Below are 8,814 nucleotides of genomic sequence, written 5' to 3' on the forward strand. Positions count from 1 at the left end.
AGGGTAACCACCTTTCTGTATACGCTGCTATAAAATCCCTCCTGGCCAGAGGCAAAATCCTTTCACCTGTAAAGGGTTAAGAAGCTAAGGTAACCCCACTGGTACCTGACCCAAAATGGCCAATGAGGGGACAAGATTCTTTCAAATCTGGAGCGGGAGCAGGGGAACAAAAGGTTTGGTCTGTCTGTGTGATGCTTTTGCCGGGAACAGATCAGGAATGCAAGCCTTACAACTCCTGTAAAGTTAGTAAGTAATCTAGCTAGAAAATGTGTGAGATTTTCTTTTGTTTAATGGCTTGTAAAATAAGCTGTGCTGAAGGGAATGTGTATTCCTGTTTTTGTGTCTTTTTGTAACTTAAGGTTTTGCCTAATGCACTTTGGCATTAGAGGGATGCACTAGAGGGATTCTCTATGTTTTGAATATGATTACCCTGTAAGGTATTTACCATCCTGATTTTACAGAGGTGATTCTTTTACCTTTTCTTTAATTAAAATTCTTCTTTTAAGAACCTGATTGGTTTTTGATTTTTCTTAAGATCCAAGGGTTTGGGTCTGTATTCACTTGTACCAATTGGTGAGGATTATTATCAAGTCTTCCCCAGGAAAGGGGGTGTACGGCTTGGGGTAGATATTTTGGGGAAAGACGTCTCCAAGTGGTCTCTTTCCCTGTTCTTTGTTTAAAACGCTTGGTGGTGGCAGCATACTGCTCAAGGACAAGGCAAAGTTTGTACCTTGGGGAAGTTTTTAACCTAAGCTGCTAAGAATAAGCTTAGGGGGTCCTTCATGCAGGTCCCCACATCTGTATCCTAGAGTTCAGAGTGGGGAAGGAACCTTGACATTATTCTAGTCAAATTCACATTTCTCAGGCTTCATGCAGAGTTGATTTTGGCAAAGCCAATCAAGAACAGTATGCATGTGTTGGTCATGGAGTTCTTGAGTCTGAAAAAATAAGAATATTGTCTTAAGTAGATGATCATACACTGGTAGAAGATCATAGAATATCAGAGTTGGAAGGGACCTCAGGAGGTCATCTAGTCCAACCCCCTGCTCAAAGCAGGACCAATCCCCAATTTTTGCCCCCGATCCCTAAATGGCCCCCTCACGGATTGAACTCACAATCCTGGGTTTAGCAGGCCAATGCTCAAACCACTGAGCTATCCCTCCCCCCAATATCTCTGAAGACATTATTCGTGAAATGCTGGAACGTAGTGGGAGCATTACATAGACCAAACGGCATAACCAAGTATTCAAAATGCTATCTTTCATTCATCCCCCTCTCATCCCCCTTTGTGTGCTCCACACAAAGCTAGCTTCATTAAGACTTGAGTCAAATGGAGTCTTTCCAATAGTTTATTTGTGAGAGGAAGAGGGTATTGACTGCAGACCGTGATCTTGCTTAGGGTTCGATAATTGATACAAGGTCGGAGGGAGCCATGCTTCTTAGCCGTGAAGAAAATAGATGCTCCAGCTGGGGAGCTGAAGGGCAGGTGAACCCCTTCTGCAGATTTTCCTCAAGGTACTCCTGGAGAGCCTGCAGTTTGTATTCAGATAGGGGATAAATATGTCCGAAAAGGACCTTTGTTCTGGTTGAAGGTCAATTCGACAACCATAACTGCAGTGAGGAGGTAAAGTATCCATCTTCTCTTTGTTGAAAACCTTGCTATTTTCTAGGCGCTTGGCAGGATTTCTGGGCACTGCGGACAACTCTTCAGTTCACAACTCTGGATCCTTTGGGGGCTAGAGTGTGCCACAGAATACACTTGACCATTGGCTGGAGCTGGGCAGGCATGCTCGTTGGCAGGGAACAGAAAAGTACCGGCTGATTTGGGGATCATGAGTGAGTTGGAGAACGAGTTTGCCAGATGTGTATGAGTCGACCGGTGCTTCTAAGTGAACATTGGGCATGGCAGAATGCCAGAGTCGGAGAGGGAGGTGAAGCAGGCTAGTCTGGTGGCTATGGGTTGCCAAGATTCTGGATGATAGGCGGCAGTGTTATTCGCTGTAGGGAGGAGTGGAGCACTGACCCAATCTGAGGCCCCCTACTGGTGTTGGGCTTTGGTGTTTCCCAACCTTGGGGTGGGTTGAACTTTGGCTGGGCAACCTGCTGCAATGTGCCCAGGCATCCCACAATACAGGCACAACCCCAGTGCCAAATGACAATTCTTTTTGTTGGCAGGGAGATGGGACCAGGCTTGGTCAAGTTGCATCAGTTCAGGGTCTACTCGGGAAATGGAAGAGTTCTGGCTGGCAAGGGTCAGATGGTGTGTCGTTTTTCTTGGGCTCATTCTGCTAGCTGATCATCAATCCTAGTACATAGATCAATAAAGTACAATTAAGTCTCCCAGGCTAGGTGGAGGTTCCATCCGTGCTAGTTAATTTTTTACAGAGTCGTTGAGTCCCTGCCTGAAGTGGTGACACTGCATGGCCTCATTCTAGTCGGAGTCTGTGGCTAGGCATTACAATTCTGCTGTACATTTGGCGGTGGGCTTGGGACCATGCCAGAGGGTGTGGAGAGCAGCTTCTGTGGTATGTTCTTGATTAGGGCTGTCAAAGATGCCCACCATTGCCTGTACGAAGTTCTTGAAGTGTGTGAGGGGAGGATTGAATCCCTCCAGGAGTGCGGATGTCCACTTCAGGGCCTCTCCAATGGACAGACTAAGTGCTAAGCCCATTCAGAACCGACCCGTGGGGTGCAACTGTGACTGCAACATGAACTAGAGACAACATTGATTAAGGAACCCATGAAACTTGGCACAATCTCTGTTGAACTCATTGAGTTGGAGCAGCTTGGGTTCATGGATGTGAGAGATGTGGGTACCAAGGATGTTGCCTGGGCTTGTACCTGGGCTTGGAGGACGGCCATCTGGTCATGTAGTGTGATGACCTGAGTCTGCAGTCCCTGCAGGACCGCAACAATGTCCAAGAAGATGGGTTGGGCTCTGCTGGAGCCCTTCTGGAGAGGAGCTCCATGCCATGGGGCAAAGTCCCCTCTTATCTTGTGGGCTGCTCAAACGGTCACACACTGAGGTGTAGGTGGTGTTACCTAGTGGTTAGAACAGGAGTCTGGCCTAGTGGTTGGTGCAGAACCAGAGGGCAGATCCAGAGGCATGGTCAGGAGACAAGCCAATGGCTGGAGCCAGAAGTCAGGAGGCAGAACAGAACTATGAGCTGCCAATGTGATGTGGTTGTGAAAAAGGCTAATGCAATTCCAAGATGGGGTATTTCAAATAGAGCAGGGGAAGTGTTATTACCATTATAGAAGGCACTGGTGAGACCTTATCTGGAATACTTGTGAAGTTCTGGTCTTCCATGTTTAGGAAAGACGAATTCATATTGGAACATATGTAGAGAAGGGCTACTAGGAGGATTAGAGGAATGGAGAACCTGCCTTACAAGAGGAGACTTAAGGAGCTTGACTTGTTTAGCCTAACAAAATGAAGGATGAGGGGAGATATGATTACTCCATATAAATACATCAGCGGTATGACCAGGGAGGGAGAGGAGGTATTTAAGTCAAGGGCCAATGATGGCACAAGGACAAATGGATATAAACTGGCGATCAATAAGTTTAGGCTTGAAATTAGATGAAAGTTTCTAACTATCAGAGGAGTGAAGTTCTGGAACAGCCTTCCAAGGGGAGCAGTGGGAGCAAAAATAAATTATTTTTAACACTGAGCTTGATAAGTTTATGGAGGGGATGGTATGGTGAAACTGCCTACAATGGCATGTGGCCCATCTGTGTCTGCTATTAGCAAATATCTCCAATGGCCAGAGATGGGACACAAGATGGGGTGGGCTCTGAGTTAGTACAAAGAATACTCTCCCAGGTGTCTGGCTCTTGCCTATATGATCAGGGTCTAACTGATCATCATATTTTGTGTTGGGAAAGATTTTCCCTCGGCTCAGATTGGCAGAGACCCTGGGGATTTTTCGCCTTCCTCGGCAGCGTGGGGCATTCATCACTTGCTGGTTTTAACTAGAGTAAATGGTGGATTCACTGTAACTTGAAGTCTTTAAATCAAAATTTGAGGCCTTCTGTAACTCAGCCAGAGATGATGGGCCTACTACAGGAGTGGGTGGGTGAGGTTCTGTGGCAGCAATGTGCAGGTCAGACTAGATGATTATGATTAAGGCTACATTTATGTCACGGAGGTCATGGAAGTCACAGAATCTGTGACTTCCAGAGACCTCTGTGACATTCTCTGCTTCAGCCCCAGGGGCTGCGGGACTCTGGAGCTGGCAGCCAGCAGGGACCTGGCAGGGTTCCAGCGACAGGTGACAGGGGGCCCCCTGCAATGTTCCAGCAACAGGTGATAGACTCCTGAGGGGGCCCTCCTCAGGGTTCCAGTGACAGACGACCACCTCGTGTGCTGGAGGAGGACACCTAGGGTGAGCAGCTGGGTGTGTCCCATTTTCTCTTTGGGAAATATGGTCACCCTACAGCTCCCAACTGTCGTGGGTGGAGGGAGAACCAGGCCCACAGCTCCCAGCCACCATGGTGGCGGGGGAAGACATGGAGCCGCAGCAGTAAAAGTCACAGACAGGTCATGGCTTCAGTGAATTTTTGTTTATTGCCCATGACCTGTCTGTGGGCAAGCTATTTACTAAAATAGCCATGTCAAAATTTTAGTCTTAACTATGATGGTCCCTTCTGGACTTAAAGTCTATGAGTCTATGAAAACCAAAAAGCACAACTGGAGTTCTGGTTAGGAGACAAACCAGCTATTACAGCCAGGAGTCAGGAGCCAGAACAGAACCAAAAGGTAGAACTGGAGTTGTGGGCAGGAGACAAGCCAGTGGTCAGAGCCAGGAGTTCAGCAGAAGGTAGGGACTATGGCTGGAGAGGGAGCAGGCATGGGTTGGAGCAGGTCTGGTGCAGCTGTAGGCACGGAATGCACTGAGCAGCCATGGTGCTGTTGTTGCTACAAGGCTAAAATGGTGAGCTGTTCAATCAGGGAGCACAGTCACTCAGTGAAAGTTTATTGGGCCCAGACAAACTCATTGGGTTGCAGGTGACCAAGTCCAGAGCCAGCTGAGTTCCTGACACAAGGCATGCTTTGCAAGCCTGACTGGTTGTGCGTTGTCCAACTGGCAGCCCATGAATGATTCCATGTGGCCCCTATGGAGGATGCCATTACAGAACAAAGCTCCGTGCAACATGACCTTGCATGCACCATATGTGTGAGGTCAGCCTGCATGGAGGATGCCATTTTGGACAACCAAAGGCATGCAAAGGAGTTGTTGCATGCTTTACTACAACTGTCACGGAATGCCATTGCTGGCCTCCAAATCTCTTCCCCCCTCTTTCAGGTTCTCTTACCCCTTGCCTCTTGGCCTTCCTATTTTTCTCCATTCGCCCCCTTCTTTTGATCCACTCTAATAGACTCCATCAATCTTTTCTCTTCCTCCTTGGTCCCCTCTACCTCTTATCATCCTCCTTGCCCTGCCACCCCTGACCTCAACCACAAACTCTCTCTCATACTCACTCTTTTCATCCACGCCCCTTTCTCTGTGTTTGTATCTCTATTCTTTCCTCTACTTGGGCCACCACCTGATTCCTTGTCTTCTCCTGGACCCCTCTCACCCATCTTCTGTCCCCCTTCAACAAAAACAATAATATAGGGGAGAAAATGTTTTGAAACTTCTAGGCAGGCAGGCAGGCTGATTGACCCCTCTCCATTTGCAATCCCCCAACATTCTGTTATTTGTGTGCATGTTCCTGTTTTCCTCCCCTTTCATGTAGAAGCTTCTGGCTTGCTCCCACCACCCTTCCCCTGTTGAGAGAGGCTGGGGCTGTAATTCATCTCAGAGCACACAGGTCTTATATGCATTTTAAGCCCTCAAGGGCCCAGCATTATGCAGTGGAAGAATTAGGGCTCTTTTTCTTTTAGAACCTTCACAGCTTTAGATAAGATCCAGGTGTTAGTTGCCATGGTAACAGCATCCATAACACAGAAGGCAACAGCAAAGGTGATCAGTTTTGAATTAAATATGTAAATACATTTTAATGCCAGGGATGGAAGATTCAGTCTAGAATTCAGCCTGATAAAGTACGAAATTAACAAAACGGAGGAAAGACTGGCAAGAGGGGGAAGCAGAGAGATGAGTAAACCCAAATGCTGAGTTTTTATTCTCCTGTTCTATTCTGTTTTGGTTCATATTGCCACACTCACCACCACAGTATCTGAGCACCTTCCAATAGTGCATTAAGCCATGTGGCTAACATCTTTCATGTGTGGCTTGTGTGCAGCAGTATTTGGTTTTGGTAGGGTCTTTTTTTGGTCCTTTTTCTTTTTAATGTACATGCTACTATGTCTTTGTTAGAGAAGGCAGATCAAAGAAGTGTGCTTTCACTCAGAGTGAAAGATGGTGAGATTTGTGATGGTCCTTAATTCTCCTGGTGTTTGCTCCTCAGTCTTAGATCACCCTCCCAAGAAAGCTCTGTCTGTCGCATAGCTGAGCTTTATCTTAGAAAGCTCATTTGTGCCTGAGGAGTAGAGTTATTAACCATGGTCTTAGACCATTAGGTGGTCGCTGAGATACAGTTGGCCCAGGCCATTAATTGCTTGTGACAGATATGTCCTCTTCCCTCCAGATGATTTCTGATTAGCTTGTAGAAAAATTTCTGATGGAACAGTTTTCTGTCAGAAAATTCTGATTCAATGAAAGCAATAGGTTTTGTGGGAATGTATCAATTTTGTCAAAATTTTCCCAGAAAATTTTTGAAATGGTTAATTTCAACATTATCATGTCAAATGTTATATTAATTATATTATATTATTAAAGTCAAAACAAATGTTTCAATAAGATCAAAACTAAATATTTTCTGAATATTTCATTTGGCAAAAAATTCAGAGCTTTTGACTGTTCATCCTAGTTTGGGATGAAACCAGATTTAAAAATCTTGAAATTTCCAGCAGGATAGCAATTCCGAATTTCATCAGGTTCCATTTATGATGTTCCTATCACTTCATATACAGCATTGCTCCTTCTGGGCTAGATTATGACTTCGCTGACATGCCTGTGCTGGGGAGTGAGAGAGAGTAAGGGTATTTCTACACTAGTGACTGTACATGTATCTGTGCACTTGGTTGCACCATAACCCCTCTGTTGTTCCTATTGTCCTCACCTAAACCCCAGCAGCATGTGGCTGAAGGCAAGTACAGGGCAAGTAAGCTAGCACACCTCTGGTGTATCGGTAAGTACATGCCTCAGGCTGTCACATGACCCTTTACCCATGCCAGTGTGCTGTGTGGACAGAGATAAGAGGTGTGTACTAAGTCTTGAGTTTCAGTAGTTCTCCACCTGCATTCGCCAAAATGCACTGACCCCTTACCCTAATCTGTAAAGGTGCCTGTCCCCCCATTTTCACTGGTTGTAGCGAGCTGAGCTAACCACATCAGATCACTTCAGAACAGTTTTCCACTGTGCTATTTTGATCACTACAGGTGAACATGGATCCTGATCTGAGAGCAGCTGCCTGGCTTGCTGACCACATCTGAGTGCTGATCAATGTGTGGTTGGAGTATGACTTTGCCTGGAGCTTCAGGAATGTACACTGGTACCAGGAAATTTCATGGAGGCAAGAGCAGGTGGGCATATAGCCGTCTCCAGCCCAGTGCCAGTAAAGTATAAAGCACTTGAGGCTCATTTGGTCAACAGTGTTCCTGGGAACCTGTGGCAAGGATTTTACCTTGAACCAAGTCTAGTTTGTTAAATTTTAGGTACTAGAGAGTGTTCTATCGTTATTTCTCTTGTAACCATTTCTGCCGTTAATATCTTATACTTGTACTCACTTCAAATCTATCTCTTTGTAGTTAAATAAGCTTGTTTTATTTTTTTAATCAAAATTAATCCAGTGTTGTGTTTAAACTGAACTGTTTGGTAACTCCAATTAAAGTAGCAAACTGTTGCATATTGACCTCTCATGGGGTAATGGACCTCTAATATCAGAACGGCCCAGGAGAGGGCTGGACAGTTCAGAACATGCGTTTGGGGAAAATTCGGCACTGGGAATGCATTGGGGGTCAGTGACACGAGCCTGCCGATAGTTGGGGGGTGGAGTGACGGTAGCCGGCTTCAGCAGTGTTACTGACCATGCTCAGCCCATGTGACCACCCACGGGTAGGTCACAGTGTTAACTGCCTCGCAAACTTGCATAACCATAGTCCTGACAGTGGACTTTGCAAGCTCAAAGTGGTTTGCAAGAGACGTATGGCTGTCTGGTGTTGCCAGCTTTGAAAAGGCAATAGCCACCCTCTTCTTCACCAGTATGGCTTTCCTGAATTGAGTGTTCTGGTGCTGGAGGTTTGGTGCAAGCTCCTCACATGGCTCTGTGAAGGTCAGTTGCCTCATTTGGAAGTTCTGAAATCACTATTGGTGATCCCAGTTTTCCAAAATGATGTGATCCCACCACACCATGTTGTTACCAGGAGCAATGTTCCACCCAAGGGCATACCATGGCAATACTGGCTTTCACCATATCTGTAGCACCTGAGCTGAATGAATTGTCATTGACCCTCCAGCTCAGCTGTCTTTAATGTTCTGCCCAAATTTCATCCAGCATCTCACCAATTGGTCATTTCAGTACATAACCATTTGTTCCACAATAAGGAGCATCAGAACAAGATCATCATCCCATCACTCCATGTCTTCCACTCAGTTTGGCAGGGAATAACAGTGAGGAGCACATGATTAGGAACTGACTTTGGCAAATGGGTGAAGGCGGGGGACAGTACCAACAACACAAAGCAAAGTAAATCCTAGAGTGTCTCCCTGCAATGCACAGGACCCTGGGCTATTGACCCTAAAAGGT

The sequence above is a fragment of the Chelonia mydas genome, chromosome 1 (assembly GCF_015237465.2).
Source record: "Chelonia mydas isolate rCheMyd1 chromosome 1, rCheMyd1.pri.v2, whole genome shotgun sequence".
In the NCBI taxonomy this organism is placed as follows: Eukaryota; Metazoa; Chordata; order Testudines; family Cheloniidae; genus Chelonia; species Chelonia mydas.